Here is a 23,017-nt window from a genome sequence, read left to right as displayed (position 1 = left end):
AGCACAAGGAACTTTTGCCAAAAAGCCTAGTCTTAACAAGCCTCTAAGCCTAATTATCAACTTAAAGACTACAGAGGTCAGAGGAACAAAATAAGCAATAGCATAAATATATAATTAGCAAAATCCAAAATCCACACTCTATAGGACAAAAGATCCAGTTTATTCAGCACATAAATTAGAAGGTTGAAAAAATGGAGATAGACCTTCTTTAGATTAAAAGACTTAATACTTCAGAGAGAGAGTTAAAGAGAAATTAAAACCGAAATTAAAATTAAAACCACAACAAGTTACCACTAAGTGCCCTCCAGGACAACAAAACTGAAAAAGATGAAAAATACCATGTGTCAACAAGGATTTGCACAAAATAGAATTCTCTCACACTTAACTAGGGGTATAGATCTGAACAACTTTGAAAAACTGCTTGAGTTCTACTGAACTCAAAATATTCATATTCTATGACTTAAAAATGCCACTCTTTGATATACGTTCAGAAGTGAAAATATTAATAAATGTTCATAAAAAAGATGTGCAAATGAACATTCATAGTACTATTATTCATAATAATTAAAAATATGTAAATCCCCTAGATACATATATTGTAAAATATCCACATGATATAATACTATACATAATGAGAATGAATGATCTAGAACTGTAGACAACAATAATGTAAATCACACACATGTACATTATGTTGATTAAAAGGAGCCATACTCAAGAGTATATGCTATAGATTACCAGGAATTTTTCCTCTGGCCTCACCTATCAGACCATCCCTGCCTCCTAACCAGTAAAACCCAGAGCACAGAGCAATGTGATTCCCATCTAAAAAGCACCTTGAGTTCATAAAAGGTGAAATAATTTATCTTTGATGTCCAAGTAATTATTTTAACATTCAAGCTATCTAATGCATAGGAACTACAGTGATTATTCCCTTTTCACTTGCTGTTATAATTATTTCCCTTGACAGAAGACATAAATAGGCATTTCTTTAAAGACATAGAGAGGTTCAAAAAGCACATGAAAAGATGTTCAACATTGTTAATTATTAGAGAAATGTAAATCAAAACTACAGTGAGGTATCATCTCATTCTGGTCAGAATGGCCATCATCAAAAAGTCTACAAACAATAAATGCTGCAAAGGGTATGGAGAAAAAGGAATCCTCCTATACTGTTGGTGGAAATGTAAATTGGTACAGCCAATTTGGAGGTTCCTTAAGAAACTAAAAAAAAAAAAAAGCTACTATATGATCTTGCTATCCCACTCCTGGGCATATATCCAGAGAAAACCATAAGTCAAAAAGATACATGCATCCCAATGTTCTGCTGCTGCTGCAGCTAAGTCGCTTCAGTCGTGTCCAACTCTGTGTGACCCCATAGACGGCAGCCCAACAGGCTCCCCCTTCCCTGGGATTCTCCAGGCAAGAACACTGGAGTGGTTGCCATTTCCTTCTCCAATGCATGAAAGTGAAAAGTGAAAGTGAAGTCGCTCAGTCATGTCCGACTCTTAGCGACCCCATGGACTGCAGCCCACCAGGCTCCTCCGTCCATGGGATTTTCCAGGCAAGAGTACTGGAGTGGGGTGCCATTGCCTTCTCCGACCCCAATGTTCATTGTAGCACTATTTACAATAGCCAAGTCATGGAAGCAACCTAAATGTCCATAGACAAATGTATAGATAAAGAGGATGTGGTACATATTACAATGGAATACTACTCAGCCTTAAAAAAGAATGAAATAATGCCATTTGCAGCAACATTGATGAACCTAGAGATTATCAAACTAAGTGAAGTAAGTCAAACAGAAAGACAAATGCCATATGACATCACTTATATGTGGAATCTAAAATATGATACAAATGAACTTATTTACAAAACAGAAACAGATTACAAACATGGAAAACAAACTTATCATTACCAAAGGGGATGGGGGGGAGAAAGATAAGAGTTTGTGATTAGCAGATACAAACTACTGTATATAAAACAGATAAACAATAAGATCCTACTATATAGCACAGGGAACCATAGTCAATATCTTATAATAAACCATAATGGAAAAGAATATGAAAAAGAATATACATATATGTGTGTGTGTGTGTGTGTATATATATATATATGTGTGTGTGTGTGTGTGTATATATATATATAAAATCACTTTGCTGTACCTCAGAAACTAACACAACACTGTAAATCAACTATATTTCAATAAAAATATAAATAAATAATGATGGTTCCTGTAAAACATTCTCTCCTTGACCAAACTCTAGTCAGATTCCTCTGAGCTCTCCTCTGAACCAGGCCTGAACCTGGACAATAGTTGCAAACAAAAAACTGACATAGTTTCTAGCTAACGGCTGCATTCCTAAGATGACCTTAAATTCCCTTAAAGTGATTGCCTAAGAACACTCAAGTCTTTCAGAACAATTTACTGTTTGTTCCAGCCAATGCCTGAGGAGAGGACCTTGTCTCCCAGCCTTTGTGGGAGGGTAGAAATCTAACTTGAATAAGTATGCCTTAGAAACCCATATGGGTTTCACATGAACACCTCCCTTCCTGCTTTTTTGTAAATTTTTAGTTCCAGGGCTATACTGGCCCCTACTCACCCCTCTCCCTTTTCCCCTCATATTCCCTTTGAAAAGCGTAGTCACCTCTGTACAAATTGAAGTTGGAGTCAGCTCACACTGGACTCTTTTCCCTGTCATAATAATATATTACTGATTAAAATATGTCCTTACCACTTTAACTAAGGTCTGGCTTTGTTTATCTTTGTCATGCTTTTTTTCGTATAATCATTACCTTTTTGTTAAATAAATACCATCTGGTACATAGCAAAATGCCTAATGAAGCATAGTTTCTACCCAAAGAGATATGGATGGCTCTAACCTAACATCATCCATTGTGGGCTGACATGGTTCAACAAATATTTTTCTTCTCCCTAAGAGTATTAGCTAGAAGTATGGGCTTTGGAGACAGGCTAGGTCCAAACTGCTATTCTGCCACTTACAAACTGTGTGAGTTTCAATACTTTTACTTCACCTTATAATCACTCAATTGTCTCATGTATAAAAACTGGGATTGTGCAGTACTTACTGTAGAAGACAAAATGTTTCTAAACAATATTGCTTTGTGTTTTGGTCTTTACAAGCATAAATGGTCCCTAATACTAATATTTAAAAAATTCTACTGGGCTTCCCAGATGGCTCAGCAGTAAAGAATCTGCCTGCCAGTGCAGGAGATGCAGGTTCAATCCCAGAATCAGGAAGATCCCCTGGAGAAGGAAATGGCAACCCACTCTGGTATTCTTGCCTGCAAAATCCCACGGACAGAGGAGCCTGGCGGGCTACAGTCTGTGGGGTTGCAAAAGAGTCAGACATGACTTAGCAACCAAGCAACAAGAACAACAACAACAAAAATTCTACTGCAGAGATATTGGGATACCTGACTTTCTGTGATCTTAGTAGACTGAAAGAACCACTCAGCACTTCAGTTGTTTTCCTCATTCTATAAGATGGGTAAAACAATCATAGCTACATCAAAGGTTGCTGCTTTGAGAACTGAATTAATATATAAAAAGCCTTAAAACAATGCTAGGCACACAATAACAGCTCAAAAAATGCAAGCTGCTTTAAAAAATACTCACAATACAGATCTTATTATAGTTTTATCATTTACATGTGTATTTAATAAAGTTTAATAGTCTTACAACTGAATTCTATTCATCAAAAGAGATTTTGTATCTCATTAATTTTCATTGTCACCAATGTTGGATACCTAATTATCATAAGAATGTTTTCAAGTACTTGGAATAACTGATCTGAGGAAACACCATCACAATTTCTGTACATGACTGAACATAAATCCGAGGCCTCATTCAGGATCCTGCGTTATCCTCATATACCCCACCACTCCAACACACAGCCACTGCAGGTCCTTCCTACCCTGCCTCCGGCACACCCTGTCCACGCCACCTGTCCTCTGCATACCACTGCAGCTCAGGGCCAATCCACCTTCGTCTCTGCCATGGACCCTGCAAGATTCTCCTAGTGGTTATTCCCTCCATCTCTCCTATATCTGTCCAGTCCATTCCCCACACAGCAGCCAGAGTCACCTTGTGAGTGCATGAATCACAGCTTGTCACTCCCTCCCTCTAGCCCTTCACCCTCAGGATGAACTCCAAACTCCTTACATGTCCCACACCATGTGGCTGCTGTCTGCCCTTGACCTCATCTCCTACCATCTGCACTTGTGTGCCAGGCTCCACTCACTGGACCTTGTCTTCTGCTCCTGGAACCAGCAGTGCCACATACTCGACAGGATGAGTGACCCAAAGGCCTGCCCAGGCCTGGTTTCCTCTTGTCATTCAGGACTCAGCTCAAATGTCACTTCCTGAGAAAGAGATTCACTGACAACCCCTCCATTATAATCCCCATGCCACTCATTTTTTACTCTATTTATGTGTTTATTTTCCTCAAAGCACTCATCCCCATATGGAATTATCCCACTTACTGGTTTACCTGATTACTGCCAGTTTCCCCAAACTAGAATAAAACTCTAGGGACCTTGCCTGTCTTGTTCTTTTTGCTGTGTCCCCAGTGCCTATTTCATTGCTTCACATATAAATCTCTGCATAAATATTACTTGCATGAAGGAACTGTTACCTATTTGACATACAGGAGCAGGGGCAGATATTTAAGACTGAGGTACAGGACAAGTCGGCAAAGACAAAAGACATTAAATGATGCAGAATTTTAAGAAGTGTTTGTTGCAAATCTGCAGCAGAGCTGTTTAAAATTGGATGAATACCAGAAACACTGGAAATATTCTTCAAAATGTAGGCACCTCCCATTCTACCTCCCTGGGTTTAATTCAGCAGACCTAGGGTGGGGTACAGGAATCTGGAATTTTAATAAGTACCCCCAAGTGAGTTTAATGAAGTGCTTTGAGGATCCCATTTGGATAATTCCTGACCCAAACAGCTAACATCTGTGTAGCATTAATTTAATGCCCAACATGGGACTTCCATGGCAGTCCAGCAGTAAAGCCTCGGTGCTTCCAATGCAGGGGATGTGGGTTCAATATCCAGTTGAGGAACTAAGATCCCACATGCTGTACGGCTTAAAAAAGGTAATTTAACGCCTACCATGCAAAATTCTAATATATCTGGGGTGTATCTGTTAATGTAGTACACTGGTCCTTCCCTCCCACCTACAATCACATATTGCTTTCCCACATGGGTTCATACCTAAACTCCTGGGTGGTCGGAAGCATTGGGTACTGTTATCCTGTTGTATAGAAGAGAATGGAGGGAAGAGTGGTGACTTACCTAAAGTGTACCAATGATGGGACCCAATCTCTTCACTCTTGCTCCAAGAACCTGTCTAGCAGACTCAACATCACAACTGGTTCTTTCTACTGGATCTTGTTTCTGGGGCTCAGTGTCCACATCCTTCTGTGATGTCCTACTTTAAGGAAGAATAAGGAGATAAGACAGCACATGGAATAGAGAGGGAAGTGAGAAGAGGGGAAAGCACATGAAATGCAGGGGAAGGGGCTCAGGATGTGTTTGCCTGCTGACTCCTCTCATTTCCCTGGAAGCTGTGCAATGATGCTTTTCCTCCACACACAGCAGTGACACTGAGGCTTTCACATCATGGACATGTACCCTTATCCCTGTTTATGTTACATGTCCAAGTATTCTCTCCAGTCGTCATGCTATTATGGAAATGTCAAAGGCATCACACTAAACAGAATGAAGGAGGTAATGTTTGAGTGGAGAAATACAATTTGGTGAGGGCCTAATAGATGCCACATGCTGAAGGTTGTAATTATCAGACTTTTCAGTTCTACAAAAGGATGCTCTGAGGTGGAGAATCATAATTTTCTTTCTACAGATTTGGAGATACTCGGGCTCAGAGAGCAAAGTACATGTTCAAAGAATTCTAAGGAGGCATCAAATGGAAACAGAAGCCAACTTAAAGGGGCCTCTGCTGGCCAATTCTGGGACAAATTGAGCATCAAAATAAATAATTACAGCACCAAATGGTAGACCTCTGAGCAAAATAGGATAATCTATGAGTCATACTTACATAAATAAAAAAAATAGAGAAAAGAGAAAGCTCTACCTCCAGTCAAATTTCAGTGAACAAATCTGAAAGGAATGAGCTAATCAGAAAAGCAACACTTGACAACTATAATAGTAATAAATAAGACAGGTTAAAATTATAAAATGATGTTCAATCTGCATCAAATCCCACAGCAGTCACTAAGTCACCATGGTAACCATGCTTGGCAAGTGAAGCCAGCAAACAAACAGCAACCAATTTGGTTCCAATTATGTGACAGGAAGTTAAAAGGACTGACATGACCACAGCATTAACCTCAAGTTTTCCTTCCAATAAAGATTCCTGGTAGCTTCTCCAATATACATATACACATAAACATACATGTTCATATACATACGTGCTTTCTCCTTCTGTCTGTTTCACCACTGGAGAACCCAGGAATTCACTGAGGAAGACTTGCTGGGGCACAAAAAAGAAAAAACCCACAATTAAATTGGTTCAATTCTAACCACATGCATGAAATTGAAAGCTGCCATAATTATTTTATTTCAGTCGCTGATTTTTCTGGAGATGTCCTGTAGAACTATCTCTGACATCTTCCTCCCTAGTTTCAGCACATTGCCAATAACATCTAAAAGCTGATAAAGAAACACAGTCAAAAGCATGTTACACATCAAATAGTTTTTACATCCTAGAGTAGCCTGTTCTTTCAACCAAAAAGTCCCTGCGTGGCTATTATTAAACATTTGGCTGCTGACAGTACAGTGAAAATACAATAACTGGAAATTTTATTTACAAAACAGTGTTCTTTAGAATAGCATCAAAAAGTCTGAAATACGTATGAACAACTTGTCCAAAAATGAGCAAGACCTGTTCACTGAACACTATAAAACATTGCTCAGAAAAATTAAAGAAAACTTAAATAAATGGACAGACAACTGTCTTTGTGGGTCAAAAGATGTAGTATTGTTAAGATGGTACTTCTCCCAAATTGGTCTATATATTCAGTGTAATACCAATAAAAATCCTAGAAAATATTTTTAAAAAGAAATTTATGGGCCAATTCTGAAGTTAATATGGAAACACAAAGGTCATGGACTATGAAAAACAACCTTGAGTAAAGAAGAATAAGGTTGAAGGATGAAGACTCCAAGATTTCTGAAGACTCACTATGCTGCTGCTAAGTCGTTTCAGTCGTGTCCGACTCTTAGCAACCCCATGGACTGCAGCCTACCAGGCTCCTCCATCCATGGGATTTTCCAGGCAAGAGTACTGGAGTGGGGTGCTCACTATAAACCTACAGTAATCAAGGAAGTGTGGTATTAGAATCAATGTAAACAAACAGATTGAAGGAAAATAATAAAGTATCCAGAAATAGATGCAAACATATACGGAGAACTGATTTTTGAAAACAAGCAAAGGCAGTTCAGTGGAGAAATGATAGTCTTATCAACAAAAGGTGCTGGGACAAGTGGATATCATATATACAAATATAAAGAGTGATTCACATATCACATAATATGCAAATGTCCACTCAAAATGCATCAGAGACCCAAATATAACCTAAAGTTTTCAACCTTCTAGAGGAAACATAGGAGAAAATCCTTGTGACCTTGTGTTAGGTGAAGATTTCACAAACACTGAAACTATAATCCATAAGCAAACTAATACATAAAACTGGACTTCAAGTTAAAAACTGCCCTTCCTAAGATACTACTCAGAAAATGAAAAGTCAAGGCATTGGCTGGGAGAAAATATGTGCAAATTATATATCTGACAAAGCATCTGTATCCAGAATACAGAAAATCTAGCAAAAGTCATTTAAGAAGCAAAAAAGATACTACAATAAATAAATAGGGAAAATTTTGGAATAAAAATTTCACCAAAGAAGATACAGAAACAGCAAATAAGCACATGAAAAATTGCTCAATATCATTAGAGAATTATAAATTAAAACTACAATTGGATACCACTATATTCACACGAGAATGGCTAAAATTAGAAAGACTGACCATCCCAAGCACTGGCGAGGTTGAGGAGAGTGGAACTCTCACAAAGTGTTTGAGGGAATGAAAAATGGTATAACCAGTTTGGCAGTTTCTTAACAATGTTAATCTTAAATCTACCATATTATTCAGACACTGCACTCTTTAAGTATTTACCTGAGAGAAAGTAAACAAATCCATGCAAAATTAACTGAAGATTTAATTTAGAACACAACAGCAAATTTCAAACAAATCAGAGTATATCTGTATACTGCGATGTGTGCGTGTGTGCATGCTGTCACTTCGAGTCATGTCTGACTCTTTGCAACCTGCCAGGCTCCTCTGTACATGGGATTCTCCAGGTAAGAATACTGGAGTGGGTTGCCATTCCCTTCTCCAGAGGATCTTCCTGACCCAGGGATCGAACCCACGGCTCCCGCATTACAGGCAGATAGATTCTTTACCACTGAGTCATAGACGAAGCTCATACTAGGACACTACTCATCAATAAAAAATAATGAACTATTGATACATGCAACAAAATGGATACATCTAAAACCAAAAGGCTGAATGAAAGAAGCCAGTCAACCAAAACCAACTGACCAAAAAAAAAAAAGAAAATCCTTTATGATTCCATTTGAATAAAATTCCAGGATATGAAAAGTAATCTATAGTGAAAGAAAATCAGTGGTTGCCTGGGTACACTGCAAGGGGGAGGAGGAGGGAGGCAAGGTAATAAAGAGCTGAAATTATTATGTACTGGGAAGGTAAACATATCTACCTTTAAGATTACATGGTTATTTTAGCAGATCAATAAGACACTCTAAAGTAATTATTTAAATATATAAATTTTTAAAGCTGAGTTGAAAGCTGAGGATACCACTAAGTTGTGTCCAACTCTTGTGATCCCATGAATTGTAGCCTGCCAGTAAAAGATATTTTTAACTAACATTTGGAAATTTTCTGGCATCTTAAGACTTTTCATTATAGAATAGATAAAGAATGCAGCTTCCAGGGAATAAACTATATTACAATCTCAAATCACTAGGAAGAGTTTCTAACCAAATGCATATTTCAACAACCACCTGAGAGAAACATGCTGATCACTGAATAATATTTACCCAGTGAGAACAATTTAGGTATATTTATTCCAAATGCATGCTAAAGATCAAGTTCCTGCCTCAGGTTGGGTAAATAATTGCTTTCAGACAAAAGAAGACATCTTTAATAGACCTCAAGGGCTACTATAAAGCATTAGCTGATGAAGAAATTAAATGCCACCTGCTAACCTTTTTCTTCCATGATGAGATCAAAGTAGCTTCTTTACTTTTAGGCTAGTTTGTGAACCTTACAGAGATATCCCACAATATGCTTTTATCAGATCTATGAACTCACTTGAGTCATGTGTCATATCCAACTGAAGATGTTAAGTGCTGGGGTCTCCTGAGGACCGCTGCCCTTGAACCTGGAGTAGAAGCTCCATCAGTCAACAGGACACTGATCCTCAGAATCTGTCTCCTTCAGACATCTGATGAGAAAGGCCACTGGCATGAGGGCTGCACAGGGAGAGACACATCCAGCAATCACCACGGTTTACCGGTGTAACTGCATGCCCTGCACCATACTAGGCACTGGGTTAGTGACAATGACATTGAAACAATTGGGTAGTGATAATAACAACCAGATGTTACAATGAGCTTCACACCATGGCCTTTTTCTTCTCCTTTTCTCATCTATCTGTTAACAACAAAGAGGAAAAGCAATAAAAATTGCCTGAATTCATACAGACGTTCATGATCCCACAATAACTACAGGGCCATTGGCTTGTGAAAGTGAAAGTCGCTCAGTCGTGACCCATGGACACAACCCCATGGACTATACAGTCCATTGAATTCTCCAGGCCAGAATACTGGAGTGGGTAGCCTTTCCCTTCTCCAGGGGATCTTCCCAACCCAGGGATCAAACCCAGGTCTCCCACATTGTGGGCAGATTCTTTACAAGCTGAGCCACAAGGGAAGCCCGAAAGCAGAGCACTTTTGCTCTTTATGTTGTCACCAGAGAAATAAAGGCAATATAGACTGGGAGCTGGGTGGTGGTGGAACTCTGCCCAAGCTATTCTCACAAAGCAAATGCCTGTCATCAGGAATTTTGCGTTATTTAAAATGAGACAGGGTGAAAATATCATCAATATAATGAAATCCACGGAGGGTTCTTGGAGGTGAACTAGCCCTTGCAGGGTGAATGTGTAAAACCACAGCTAAGCAGGTAGCCATCTGTGGCAGAAAACTAAGAGACTGACTGTAATCATGTGACTGAATGATCAAGGAACACACAAAATAAATGTCATTAGGCAATTTAGGAATTATTTCAAGAAAGCAGGCCTAGAATATTAGTTATTTAGTAGGCAGAAACTTGGGCTTCCCAGGTGACCCTAGTGGTAAAGAACATGTCTGCAAATGCAGGAGATGTAAGAGACAATGATTCAATCCCTGGAGAATCCCCAAAACTGAATAGCCTGGCGGGCTACAATCTACAGGGTTGCAAAGAGTCAGACATGACACAAGTGACTTAGCACAATGCACAAGGCAGAAACTTAGTCTATTGGGCCATACATTGGTTTGTCCTGGGGAATTCTGACCCTCCATTCTCATTAATTTCTTCCATATGATGGGTCATCCATGACCAAAGCACTTCTAGCCTTTCTATACACTCATTTCTTCTCTATTACAGGAACAACTAACCTAATTAGTGAGATTAGAAGGAGAACTAATTGCACAGCTCAGGTCAGCTTCCTTCAAAACTCTTGGTGGTGAGTTGCCCTTATGGAGCTCACATTCTGTTCTGCCCAGTTGTAAGGTGACTGGCCCACAGTTCTCCCCTTTCTGTGTCTGGCTGGCTCCCAATTATTCCTATGGCCTTGCTCCAAAATGCCTGGGCTTTGTGCTTCTCTGGGTGTTTATGTTTATTGAGCCACAAGATGAACCCACATACCCAGTTAGTGGGCATTCCTGTGTTAACTTTCCAAGATGGCCCCATAAGAGCTCAGTAACGGCACACTGATTTCCTGGAAATGGGGTGACAATTTTTCCCCATAGCCCACTTCCATTATACATACAACACAAAAGTGGAACCAACTCTTATACACAAGTTGGGTCTGTGTGAGCTTATTTTCCTTCTTGCTGTTATAGTTCCAGAAGCCCTTCAAGACATAGTTATGCTGTGTAGGGCTACATCGTTTAGGTTAAAGTAATCTTGGAAGCAGAAGTTAGGAAGTGGGGTGGGAAGAAAACTAACAAATCAATGGCCTATTACTGGCCAGACACTGTGTTAGGAACTCCACATACTGTTTTTACAACTTCTTACAACTGTTCAGTAAGTTGAAAGTGAAAGTGAAGTCGCTCAATCATGTCTGACTCTTTGCGACCCCATGGACTGTAGGTATCAGTATTCCCTGTTATAACTCATTCCTCTTTTTAAAAAAATTTATTTATTTTAATTGGAGGCTAATTACTTTATAATATTGCAGTGGTTTTTTGCCATGGCACACTCTACAAAGGCTCAGAGAGGTTACATACATTTTTCAAGGGCATGCCAGGGAATAGGCAGCATAGTTATTCTAATCCAGGGTTGTTAGATTCCAAAGTTGGGTTCTACCCTGTATCTGTGCACACAGGGTGGGTAATAACGTTTACCTTGCTCTAGAGAGCTTTGTCTCAATACTGTTGACACTTTGGTTCAGAGAGCTCTTTGTTGTGAAGGCTGTTCTATGCATTGTGGGATGTTTAGCCTCTACCCACAAAATTTCAGTAGTACTCCAAGTTGTGACTACTGAAAGTGTTTTCAGATATTTCCACATGTCTCCTGGAGCCAGGGAATGAAATCAACACCATTTGAGAACTATTGCTCTAGGTATAAAATTTCTGACAGGTAGTTGGATACATGGATCTGGAGCCTAGAAGGAAGTTCTGAGATGAAGACATGATCTGTAGGCTTACCGAGCCTGGGATGTAACAGATACCCCCAAAATATTTGTTAAAAATGCAAATGGCTTATAAAATTGAGTCATAAAGTCTTTCTATCCTTATACCAGTTCTACAAACTAAAGCAGGATCATTCTCATAAGCTTTATCAAAATCTACATTTTCAACCCAACAATTATTAGCTTTTTTCCTCTTTGTGAAAGGAATGTATTTGAAATGGTAGAACATGTTGAAGTGGGTTATGCTACCACCAGGTAAAGCCAGAGCAAGAACTCAACATTAAGATGGAAGAACAAAAGAGTGAAGGTCCAGTGTAGCCTACATTTCTATGCCAGACACCGTATTAAGTACTTTGATGATACTAACATATTTGATCTTCAAAACATCCTTTTAAGGTTTTATCACCATTTATGAATCAGAAGTTAAGGCACAGGGAGGTTAAAAAAGTTGTCTAGCTCACATAGTAGGAGACAGAGGGATGGCCCTTCCCAGGTCTATATGGTATTAAATAAAGCCCACTGATACTAACTATGAAAGTACCCTATCATGAAACAACAAATGTCTCTATAATCTCACCCAGAGTCTGGAACTCAGTGAATTTTTAACTGAATTGAAATCATATATAGAGACTGAATGTAGATGTAGAGCCTACAGCATGAGTCTTAAAATAATTCCTTGGACTTACATTGAAAAATATCTTCCATCTAGAAACTCAAAGTGTTTTGCTGGATGGAAATGACTTTAGTCTCTGGCCCAGACCTAGCTGGCTGGGAGAAGAAGCTGATGTGATCCTCTTTGACAGGAGAGACCACCTCTTCTTTGGCCAGTATTTATTCAATGTCATCCTAGAGTTATGAGGTGAGGTCTGTCACTGGGGCCCAGGGAGAGCTCTTGGCTGGTACTGTGTGGTCTCATACAAAATACACAAATAGCCTTTGATCCTATGTATCACCTTACCTTTCAAAGGTTCAGCAGAGAAGTATTTCCCTAAAGTTATCTGCAGGGAGAAGTAAGGGAACATAATAGCACATGACACAAGAACAAACAGGATGATGGTTTTCTTCCTTTTCAACTTCTCCAGGGGAGGAGAGCGGAAAGCAGCAGGTTTTCCAGGAGATCCCTCTTTGCTCCCATTCTTGAAATCCTTTGCTCCAGCCCAGCCCTTTGTGACATGACAGGAATGTAGACAGAAGTTAGGGTTAGTGAATCTGGGGCGCGCTGAGAGAAGGACAGAAAGATGGGAGATGCCTGACAACCAGAATGGTACAACAGGAAACACAGATACCGAAGCATATGCCCTGGTTCTTGGCTCATCCATCAAGCTCTCAGTTCTACTTGTTTATGTTTGCAGTGCCATCACTCTACCCCATAGCAATGAAAGTGAAAGTCGATCAGTCATGTCCGACTCTTTGTGACCCCATGGACTGTGAATTGTCCAGGCCAGAATACTGGAGTGGGTAGTCTTTCCTTTCTCCAGGGGATCTTCCCAACCCAAGGATCAAACCCAGGTCTCCCACACTGCAGGCAGTCTTTACCAGCTGAGCCACAAGGGAAGCCCATACATAACACAAATATATATTTTCCAAGTGAGACTAAGAGGGGTGAGGTGACTTACAGACATGAACAGTTACTCCAGGGAAGTCTCCTGTATCTCTTTTTCCAGTGTCTTGTGTCCTGTCTGGCAGACATAGTATTAGACTTTGATCTCACTTTTCAGGACCTCAAAGAAAATAATATTTTCCTATGTAAAACAAGAGGGTAAGCTAAGGGGAAAGGAAAACATGGGGAATAGGGTAGATGGTGACTTCACTCCCTTACTCCAGTCTCCATTCATGGGGTACATGACTCAGTTGAATGGAAATGGTATAGACACCTTCTTTTCTTCCCCAGCCGCATCAGGGCACTTATTCCACCACATAAAACAGCATTGCATGCATGTGTGCTAAGTTCAGTCATGTCTGGCTCTTTGTGACCCTATTGACTGTAGCTTGACAGTCTCCTCTGTCCGTAGGATTCTCCAGACAAGAATAATGGAGTGGATAGCTATTCCCTCCTCTAAGGGATCTTCCAGACCCAGGGATCGAACCCACGTCTCTTGCGTCTTCTGCATTGGTAGGCAGATTTTTTACCACTGCACCACTTGGGAAGCCCAAAATGACATTGAGTCACAGTCAAAACAGAAATATGTAAATATTTTCCTTCTCTCCTGTTCTTTTTTCCTTCTTTTCCTTCTCTCCAGATCATGCTACCCTTCAAATACCAGTCACATCTGTAGTTCTCCTGCCCCCTCCACTTCTAGGAGGATAAAGCTCCACCAGATTCCTGACTCTCAGCAGATCCGTCCTTAAGAAGTGTGAGTCCCTCTTCCTTTTCCCTTTGAACATATGACTCAGCTTCTGTCTTCACAGAAGCTTCTGTGCTATCTTCACAGGCCCATTGAGGCTGGAAGGGAATGAGACCAAGGCCCCAAGTCAGATAGTGACTGCACTGTCCTCACATTCCCAGGACACTTGATGTCTCCTGACGAGCATCTTTCTGATACCGGTGGAGCCATCACTCCAGGAGAGCAGGGTGGTGGCAGGATCCTCCTTTGGGAGAAGGCTGTTTCTAGGCAAGAGTTAGAACTCATAGCTTCTGTTCAGTTCCAACAGTTTTAGACATACAGAGACTTAGTCACAGAGTAAGGTTTTTCATGTGGTAGATTCTCTTAACGGAGTTAATTTAGGTCTTCTGGCAAAGTGAAGGGAGCTGCCTCTGATGAGGGCCAGACAAAGGGTTTCTGAGAAATGACCTCCTCTCTGAAACTAATTGGAAAGCAGGGTGGAAAGAGGACCCCTGGATGAGTTCTTCCCTTGAAGGCCCTGGGGGACAAATAATCCCATGTCTAGCATAATACACCCAAAACAAGAGTAAGGATTTATGGTGGAGACCAGAAGGAGATGACTACATGTGACAAAGCAGTGGCTGGACACTTCTGATGAATGCTTCAACATTTCTTTTCCCATCTGATAATACTGGCAGAAAAGAATCACAAGTCATTTTTTCAGTACGAAATGGGAAACACCAAATAACTTAGTCAGTGAATAAAGTTTCTAGGGAAACTGGCAGTAGTTCTTCCACCCAAGGCTGAAGTGGAAACCAAGACTGATAAGCAGCTCTGAGTGCTAGGGTAATAAAGTTTCAGAGGGGGAAAAAGAGACAGGTAATAATGAAGCCCCCAGTTGCCAGGTCAACAGCCATTGAACTCCTCTGGTCATACTCCCTTTAAGCCTCTTGCCCAAATCACCTATCTGTGAACTTAGACTGGATGAAAAAGGCAACAACAACCCAGAGAATTTATAACTGTGGGATGGCTCCTCTCTGACACCTAAAAATTATGAACTCACTGTTGGAAAAGTGAAGAGAGGGTCTTCTCTGAGTGAAAACCTGTCCATTACAATGCGCAATTGGTCAGACATGATTCTCTATCACTGTTTCATGTTGCAGCTGATCCTCTCTCTTCTACTCCTCATTACATTAGTGTCCCGCATGGCCTTTCAAATCTGGAAACAACTTTGGGCAACTTAACTGCAGGAGGTGCAGCCTCTCTACGATGAAAAATTCTCAAACTTCATTGGTATCTTCAACTCTCAGAAGAAAAGAACAAAGAATAGCCATAAAGAGAAGGTCGTATAGCCCATTACCATCACCTTTTGGTATTGAATAGCTGGCTCTCGCTTTTCTCAAAGGACCACGGATTTCCACGCCATATGAAAAAATAACAAAAAACATAAAAATCAGCAAATTTCCTTGTCTATGCCTCTGCATTTTTTTTGTCATTATTGCCTGAAATTTCTCATCTTGTACAGGTTTTGTAAGTGAGCTTTACTGTACATGTGTGCTAAGTCACTTCAGTCATGTCCGACTCTTTGCAACCCCATGGAGGAGCCTGCCAGGCTCCTCTATCCATGGGATTCTCTGGGCAGGAATACTGGAGTGGGTTGCCATTTCCTTCTCCAGGGGATCTTTCCGACCCAGAGATCGAACTTGTGTCTCTTATGTCTCTCTTGCTTCATCTAATCCTCAGCACAAGTCTACGAGGTAGGTTTTATACAAGTTTTTATACCTTTTATACCTGTTTTACCAAAAAGGAAGTGGAGCCTGAAGGACTTTGTCTGCAGCACAAACGCATTCCAGTTTTTGTTTGAATGCTTTTGTATATTCCATGTTTACTCAAAAATACTTATTTTGCTGTTGTTATTTGGATTGTTCTACAAATTTCAATTAGTATGTACATAAAATCATTGAAATATTTCAATCTTTTTACTGTTGCCTTTTACTTTTGCCTTTTCCAGAATGTTATATACTTGGAATCATACAGTATGGAGCCTTATCAGTTTGGCTTCTGTCACTCAGAAATACACATTTAAGTTTCCTCTATATCTTTTTGTCACTTGATAGTTTATGTATTTTTATTGTTGAATAATATTCCATTTATGGATGAACCCTAGTTTGTTTATCCATTTATCTATTGAAGGACATCTTGGTTGCTGCCACATTTTGGCAATTATAAACTGCTATAAATATTTGTGTGAAGATTTTTGTGTGTTACTGTTCAGGTTTTTATACCCTTAATTTTTTTGTCTACTTGCTCTATTAATTACTGAGCAAGAAGCATTGACATCTACAACTATAATTTCAGATTTGTCTATGTATCTTTTCAGTGGTAGGATTTGCTTTAAGCATTTTGAAGCATATTATTGGGTGCAGCATATTTAGGATTTCTGTGACCTTGTGGCTCAGCTGGTAAAGATCTGCCTGCAATGTGGGAGACCTGGGTTTGATCCCTGCGTTGGGAAGATCCCCTGGAGAAGGGAAAGGCTACCCACTCCAGTATTCTGGCCTGGAGAATTCCACGGACTGTATAGTCCATGGGATCTCAAAGAGTTGGACACGACTGAGTTATTTTCATTTTCACTTGATGAATTAATCTAGCATTATAAAAACACCTTTGTTTTTCTGAAGTAATATTCCTTGTTCTGAAGTATACTTTGTCTAATGTTAATATAATGACAAGCCTTAGCATTTTTCTTAATACACATTTGTACCCATTGAATTTACCCTATATGTATTTTTATATTTAAAATCTATTTCTGGGACTTCCCAGGTGGTCCAGTGGTTAAGAATCCACCCTGCAATGTGGAGGATGTGGGTTTAATCTCTGGGAAGGGAACTAAGATCCAATATGCTGTGCAGCAACTAAATTTGAGAGCAGCAACTAAGACCTGATGCAGCCAAATAAGTAAATAATTTTTTAAAATAAAGTCTATTTTTTATAGAGCGTATGTTTGGGTCCTGCTTTTTCATCCAATCAGACAAACTAACATTGTAATTGGAATGTTCATAATAGTTATATTTAATGTAATTTTCAAAACAATTTGGTTCAAATTTGATGTTTTGCTGTTTTCTATTTGTATCTCTTTTTGAATTGATCTTTTCCTGCCTTCATTTGAATTACTTGACCATTTTTAGTAATTTATGTTATCTCTTCTGTTGGCTTATTAGTACACATTATTTTATTTTTACTAGTTTCGGTGGAATTTGCACACTGTATTTTTAACTTCTATCTACTTTTAAACACTGATTTTAGCACTTCACATATAAATGTAAGAATCTTACAATAATCATATTTTATTTTATTTTCCCTTATTGTGGTATTTTTGTAATGTATTTTACTGTACATATCATATGAATTACATAATGTATTTATCTTATTTTCAGTAAGTTCAGCAGCTCAGTAGTGTCTGACTCTTTGCAACCCCATGAACTGCAGCACGCCAGGCCTCCCTGTTCATCACCAACTCCCGGAGTCTACCCAAACCCATGTCCATTGAGTTCGTGATGTTATCCAACCATCTCATCCTCTGTCGTCCCCTTCTCCTGCCCTCAATCTTTCTCAGCATCAGGGTCTTTTCAAATGAGTCAGCTCTTCGCATTAGGTGGCCAAAGTATTGGAATTTCAGCTTCAACATCAGTCCTTCCCATGAACACCCAGGACTGATCTCCTTTAGGATGGACTGATTGGATCTCCTTGCAGTCCAAGGGACTCTCAAGAGTCTTCTCCAACACCACAGTTCAAAAGCATCAATTCTTCAGTGCTCAGCTTTCTTTATAGTCCAACCCTCACATCCATACATGACCACTGGAAAAACCATAGCCTTGACTAGACAGACCTTTGTGGACAAAGTAATGTCTCTGCTTTTTAATACGCTATCTTATTTTAGTTTTTAAAAAAATATTTAAAACTGAGAAAAAGTATATTTACTTACCTATTTACCATATTTGGTGTTCTTTGTCCTTTGCCCAGATTCAGTGTTCCATCTGGCATTATTCCCCTCAGTCTGAAGTACATTTTAAAAAATACTTCTTATATTGCTAGTCAACTGGCAACAAACTCTTTCAGGCTTTGTTAGTATTCAAAGAAATATTTAAAGAAATATTTATAACCTCAGATAAGCAGATGACACTATCCTTATGGCAGAAAGCTAAGAGGAACTAAAGAGTCTCTTGATGAAAGTGAAAAAGGAGAGTGAAAAAGTTGGCTTAAAACTCAACATTCAAAAAGCTAAGACCATGGCATCCGGTCCCATCACTTCATGGCAAATAGATGGAGAAACATTGGAAACAGTGACAGACTTTATTTTGGGGGGCTCCAAAAGGACTGCAGATGGTGACTGCAGCCATGTAATTAAAAGACGCTTGCTCCTTGGAAGAAAAGTTATGACCAACATAGATAGCATATTAAAAAGCAGAGACATTATTTTGCCAACAAAGGTCTATCTATCTAGTCAAATCTATGGTTTTTCCAGTAGTCATGTCTGGATGTGAGAGTTGAACCATAAAGAAGGCTGAGTGTTGAAGAATTGATGCTTTTGAACTGTGGCGTTGGAGAAGAATCTTGAGAGTCCCTTGGACTGCAAGGAGATCAAATTGGTCAATACTAAAGGAAATCAGTCCTGAATACTCTTTGGAAGGACTGATGCTGAAGCTGAAGCCCTAACACTTTGGCTACCTGATGGGAAGAACTGACTCATTTGAAAAGACACTGCTGCAGGGCAAGATTGAAGGCAGGAAGAGAAGGGGATGACAGAAGAAGAGATGGTCAGATGGCATCACCGACTCGATGGACATGAGTTTGAGCAAGCTTCAGGAGTTGGTGATGGACAAAGAAGCCTGGCGTGCTGCAGTCCATGGGGTCACAAAGAGTCTGACACGACTGAGCGACTGAACTGACTGAAAGTATTTTATCATTATTTTCAAGGATATTTACAGAGAACAGCAAATTCTAGTTTGACAGTTTTTATTTTTTTAGTACTTCAAACATGACTCAGTCATATTCTGGCTTACACCATTTCTGATAAGTAAACCATGCATGGTGATTTTTACATTTGTGTTTCTTTTTTTTTATTTTTTAACTTTACAATATTGTATTGGTTTTGCCATATATCTGCCACAGGTATACACGTGTTCCCCATCCTGAACCCTCCTCCCTCCCCGTACCATCCCTCTGGGGCATCGCAGTGCACCAGCCCCAAGCATCCAGTATCGTGCATCGAAACCTGGACTGGCGACTCGTTTCATATATGATATTATATCTCCAGCTGTTTTTAAGATTTTCTTTTTATTACTAGTTTTCAGATATTTTGTCATTATATGCTTTGGCGTGGCCTTATTTGTTTTTACGGCTTGGCTTCATTAAGATTCTTGAATCTTTGAGTTTTCAGTTTTCCTTAAATTTGGAAACCATTCTGCCATTATTTTTTTCAAAAATTTTTTACTGTTCCCTAATTATAGATACATTAGACATCTTGGTACTGTCCCACAGATCAATGAAGAAGCTCCTGATAGTTTCTGTTCCTAGGGCTGTCAACTCAATGAGCTTTCAGTGAGTGTCAGGTCTACCATTAATCTCAACAAATACTATTTTCATTCAAAGCTTCACTTGGGAACATTTATATCTGCCATTTAACTCCTCATTATAATAATACTTTCCTTTAATCCTTGGGCATATTTATAATAGCTGTTTTAAATCTGTGGATGTTAACCTCACCTTGGATGCTGCTATAATTTCTGTTTTGTTTATACTGAGTATTTCTCTCTCTTAATTATTGGTCATAATTTCCTACTACTTTTGTATTACTAGTAACTTTTTATTAAATGATGAACATTGTGAATTTTACGTGGTTAAATATTGGGATTATGTTTTCTTCCTTTAAAGAATGCAGGATTTTGTTCTTGGAGGCAGATCATCTTAACTCTTGAGGATTTTCTTTAAACTTTATCAGGCATGTTTACAGCAGGTTTTACTCTAGTGTTAATTTATTACTACTACTCAAATATTTTCCTTCTGAGGACTCTACTGAATGCTCCTGGTGTGTGAATGCTCACTTTTGTCTGTGTGTTCTCAGTTGTGTCCGACTCTTTGTGGCCCCATGGATTGTAGCCCTTCAGGCTCATCTGTCCATGGAATTTTCCAGACAACAATACTGGAGTGGGTTGCCATTTCCTCCCCCAGAGGATCTTCCCAGCCTGGGGATTGAACCTGTGTCTCTGGCATCTCCTGCATTGGCAGACAAATTCTTTACCACTAGCACCACTTGGGAAAGCCAGTATTCGGAAAGACTGCAATTTGACGGAATTATTCCCCACCTGTGCAAGCTCTGGAACTGTTTCAAACTTCAGTTCCCCAGTTATTCAATAGTTGTTATTCACTGTGTTCTATATATATGATAAGGTCATATATGTTAAGAATTTTGTAAAATCTTTGAGGTCTTTACTGATATTTTTTGATAATACTATTATTTACCAAAAAAATGCTTTGTATTATTCCTTCTCACTATAATTATGCATTTTATACTTGTTCTGTTATTCTGATTTTTTTCCTTTATGTCTTTAGGCACATATAAATAATTAGAATACCATCTAGTGGATTGATCTTTCTCTTTATTAAATGTCTCTTTTTAATCTATATAATTGTCAATTGCTTTGAATTCAATCTTGTTTGATATTTAAAAATCAGTATCAGCATTCTTATAGATACAATTTGCAAAATATACCTTTTAGCATTCTCTTAGGTTCACCCATTCTTTGTTCTTATATTCAATGTGAATCTTACATAACTATCTCATAGTTGTATTTTACTGGAATACTGAGGGGCTGAGTAGAGATTTAGACCCAAGTAGAAGTGAGAAGTTCTAACACTTGGACTCTTAGAGCCTGAGCTATATCACTTCCCTGAACATTACAAGTCCTCTCTCTTTTCAGTCTCTATGTTCTCTTTGGCAGATCCTATTCATTTCTGCATTTGTCACTACAATTCCATATGTCTAGCCCAAACTACTCTTTGGCCCTGTAGATTTTTGTCTGAACTTTAATGGAACTCTCCTGAATGTCTCAAACTTACCTCAATCTCAGCAGGTCAAAATATGTTCCACCATTAAGATTAACCCTATTTCTCTGTCTCAGGTTTCCTGCTCAGTGGTGTTCAAAGTGCAATGCTGGCTCTGGTCACAAAGGTGACCCTTTTTAAGTTTCTTCAATAGACAGTCAAGTTTGCTAAAAGAGAAAAAGAAACCTGTCATTATTTTTAAAAACAAGTTAGGGGATATTCTTTACCTCATACTTATTCACTTTTGAAAATGTATATGAATCACAAACACTGACAAAATCTACTTGGCACATTTCTTTCCCGTGAAATATGCATTCATACAACTAATGCCATTCTTCAATTGCTGACAGGTGTCTCAATTTTTCTACTCAATAGCTTTACTCTAGGTCCTAGTTTGTACTTCTGCATAGTTTCTCTTCCCCCTAATGTCATCTTCCTCACAAGTTGGACTTACCACGATTACCTCTCAAGTCCTCAACATTAAGGACTTCATTTTTTTCCTTTTGCTTTTTTTCCTTTTTGGTTCCCAACATCAATAGCCTGATTATCTCCACTATATCCACCCTTGGGCTTCCCTGATAGCTCAGTTGGTAAAGAATCCACCTGCAATGCAGGAGACCCAGGTTCCATTCCTAGGTCAGGAAGATCCTCTAGAGAAGGGATAAGCTACCCAATCCAATATTCTTGGATTTCCCTTGTGGCTCAGCTAATAAAGAATCCACCTGCAATGTCGAAGACCTGGGTTTGATCCCTGGGTTGGGAAAAATCCCCTGAAGAAGGGAAAGGCTACCCACTCCAGTATTCTTGCCTGGAGAATTCCATGGACTGTATAGCCCATGGGGTTGCAAGGAGTCAGACACGACTGAGCCACTTTCACCTTCACTTCACTTCATCTCATACCCAGTTTTATTTGGTGTGAGGAAAAACATGTCTCTCTTTAGAAGAAACAATAGGATTGGAATTTGCTACTACTAAAATATCTTAAAAAACATTATTTTAAAATTATATTGAAGAAAATAGGTGGCTGTTTCAATCACTGCTTTAATGGATTTATTGTTTTATGAAATGCTGAGAGCACTGGTCCTGGACCCAACATTTTGAGCTGTATCTTGGGTTTACAACTTACTGCTGCTGCTGCTGCTGCTGCTAAGTCGCTTCAGTCGTGTCCAACTCTGTGCGACCCCATAGACGGCAGCCCACCAGGCTCCCCCGTCCCTGGGATTCTCCAGGCAAGAACACTGGAGTGGGTTGCCATTTCCTTCTCCCAATGCATGAAAGTGAAAAGTGAAAGTGAAGTCGCTCAGTCGTGTCTGACTCGTAGCGACCCCATGGACTGCAGCCCACCAGGCTCCTCCATCCATGGGATTTGCCAGGCAAGAGTACTGGAGTCGGGTGCCATTGCCCTCTCTGTTACAACTTACTAGTTGTACAATTTTAGGTAATTTGCTTAATCACTATGTATCTCAACTTCCTCCTATGTACAATGGGTACATTGATAGTACAGCCCTCACAGATTTCTTCTGAGGAATGGATTGATTAGTACCTGTGAATAGCTGAAGACAC

At 39.4% G+C, this 23,017-nt stretch overlaps 1 long non-coding RNA gene across 2 annotated transcripts in view; it reads right to left on the bottom strand.

Moving 5' to 3' along the window:
- LOC138986893 (uncharacterized) overlaps positions 1 to 21,457 on the bottom strand; it is a 36,884-nt gene extending 15,427 nt beyond the window's left edge. Inside the window, exons 1-7 of one of the 2 annotated variants that reach the window (XR_011463479.1) lie at positions 15,717 to 21,457; positions 13,643 to 13,705; positions 12,985 to 13,189; positions 9,443 to 9,603; positions 7,233 to 7,359; positions 6,460 to 6,521; positions 5,324 to 5,462 (exon numbers count right to left, since the gene is read on the bottom strand). This is a non-coding gene — a long non-coding RNA (uncharacterized lncRNA). Of the gene's footprint in view, positions 1 to 5,323; positions 5,463 to 6,459; positions 6,522 to 7,232; positions 7,360 to 9,442; positions 9,604 to 12,984; positions 13,190 to 13,642 lie in introns of both variants that reach the window. The other variant, XR_011463478.1, reaches the window with a different exon arrangement.
- Positions 21,458 to 23,017: the final 1,560 nt, after the last annotated feature.

This window comes from Bos mutus, unplaced genomic scaffold (assembly GCF_027580195.1).
Source record: "Bos mutus isolate GX-2022 unplaced genomic scaffold, NWIPB_WYAK_1.1 CTG238, whole genome shotgun sequence".
Taxonomy (NCBI): domain Eukaryota; kingdom Metazoa; phylum Chordata; class Mammalia; order Artiodactyla; family Bovidae; genus Bos; species Bos mutus.
This window is presented reverse-complemented; position numbering and strand designations above follow the sequence as displayed.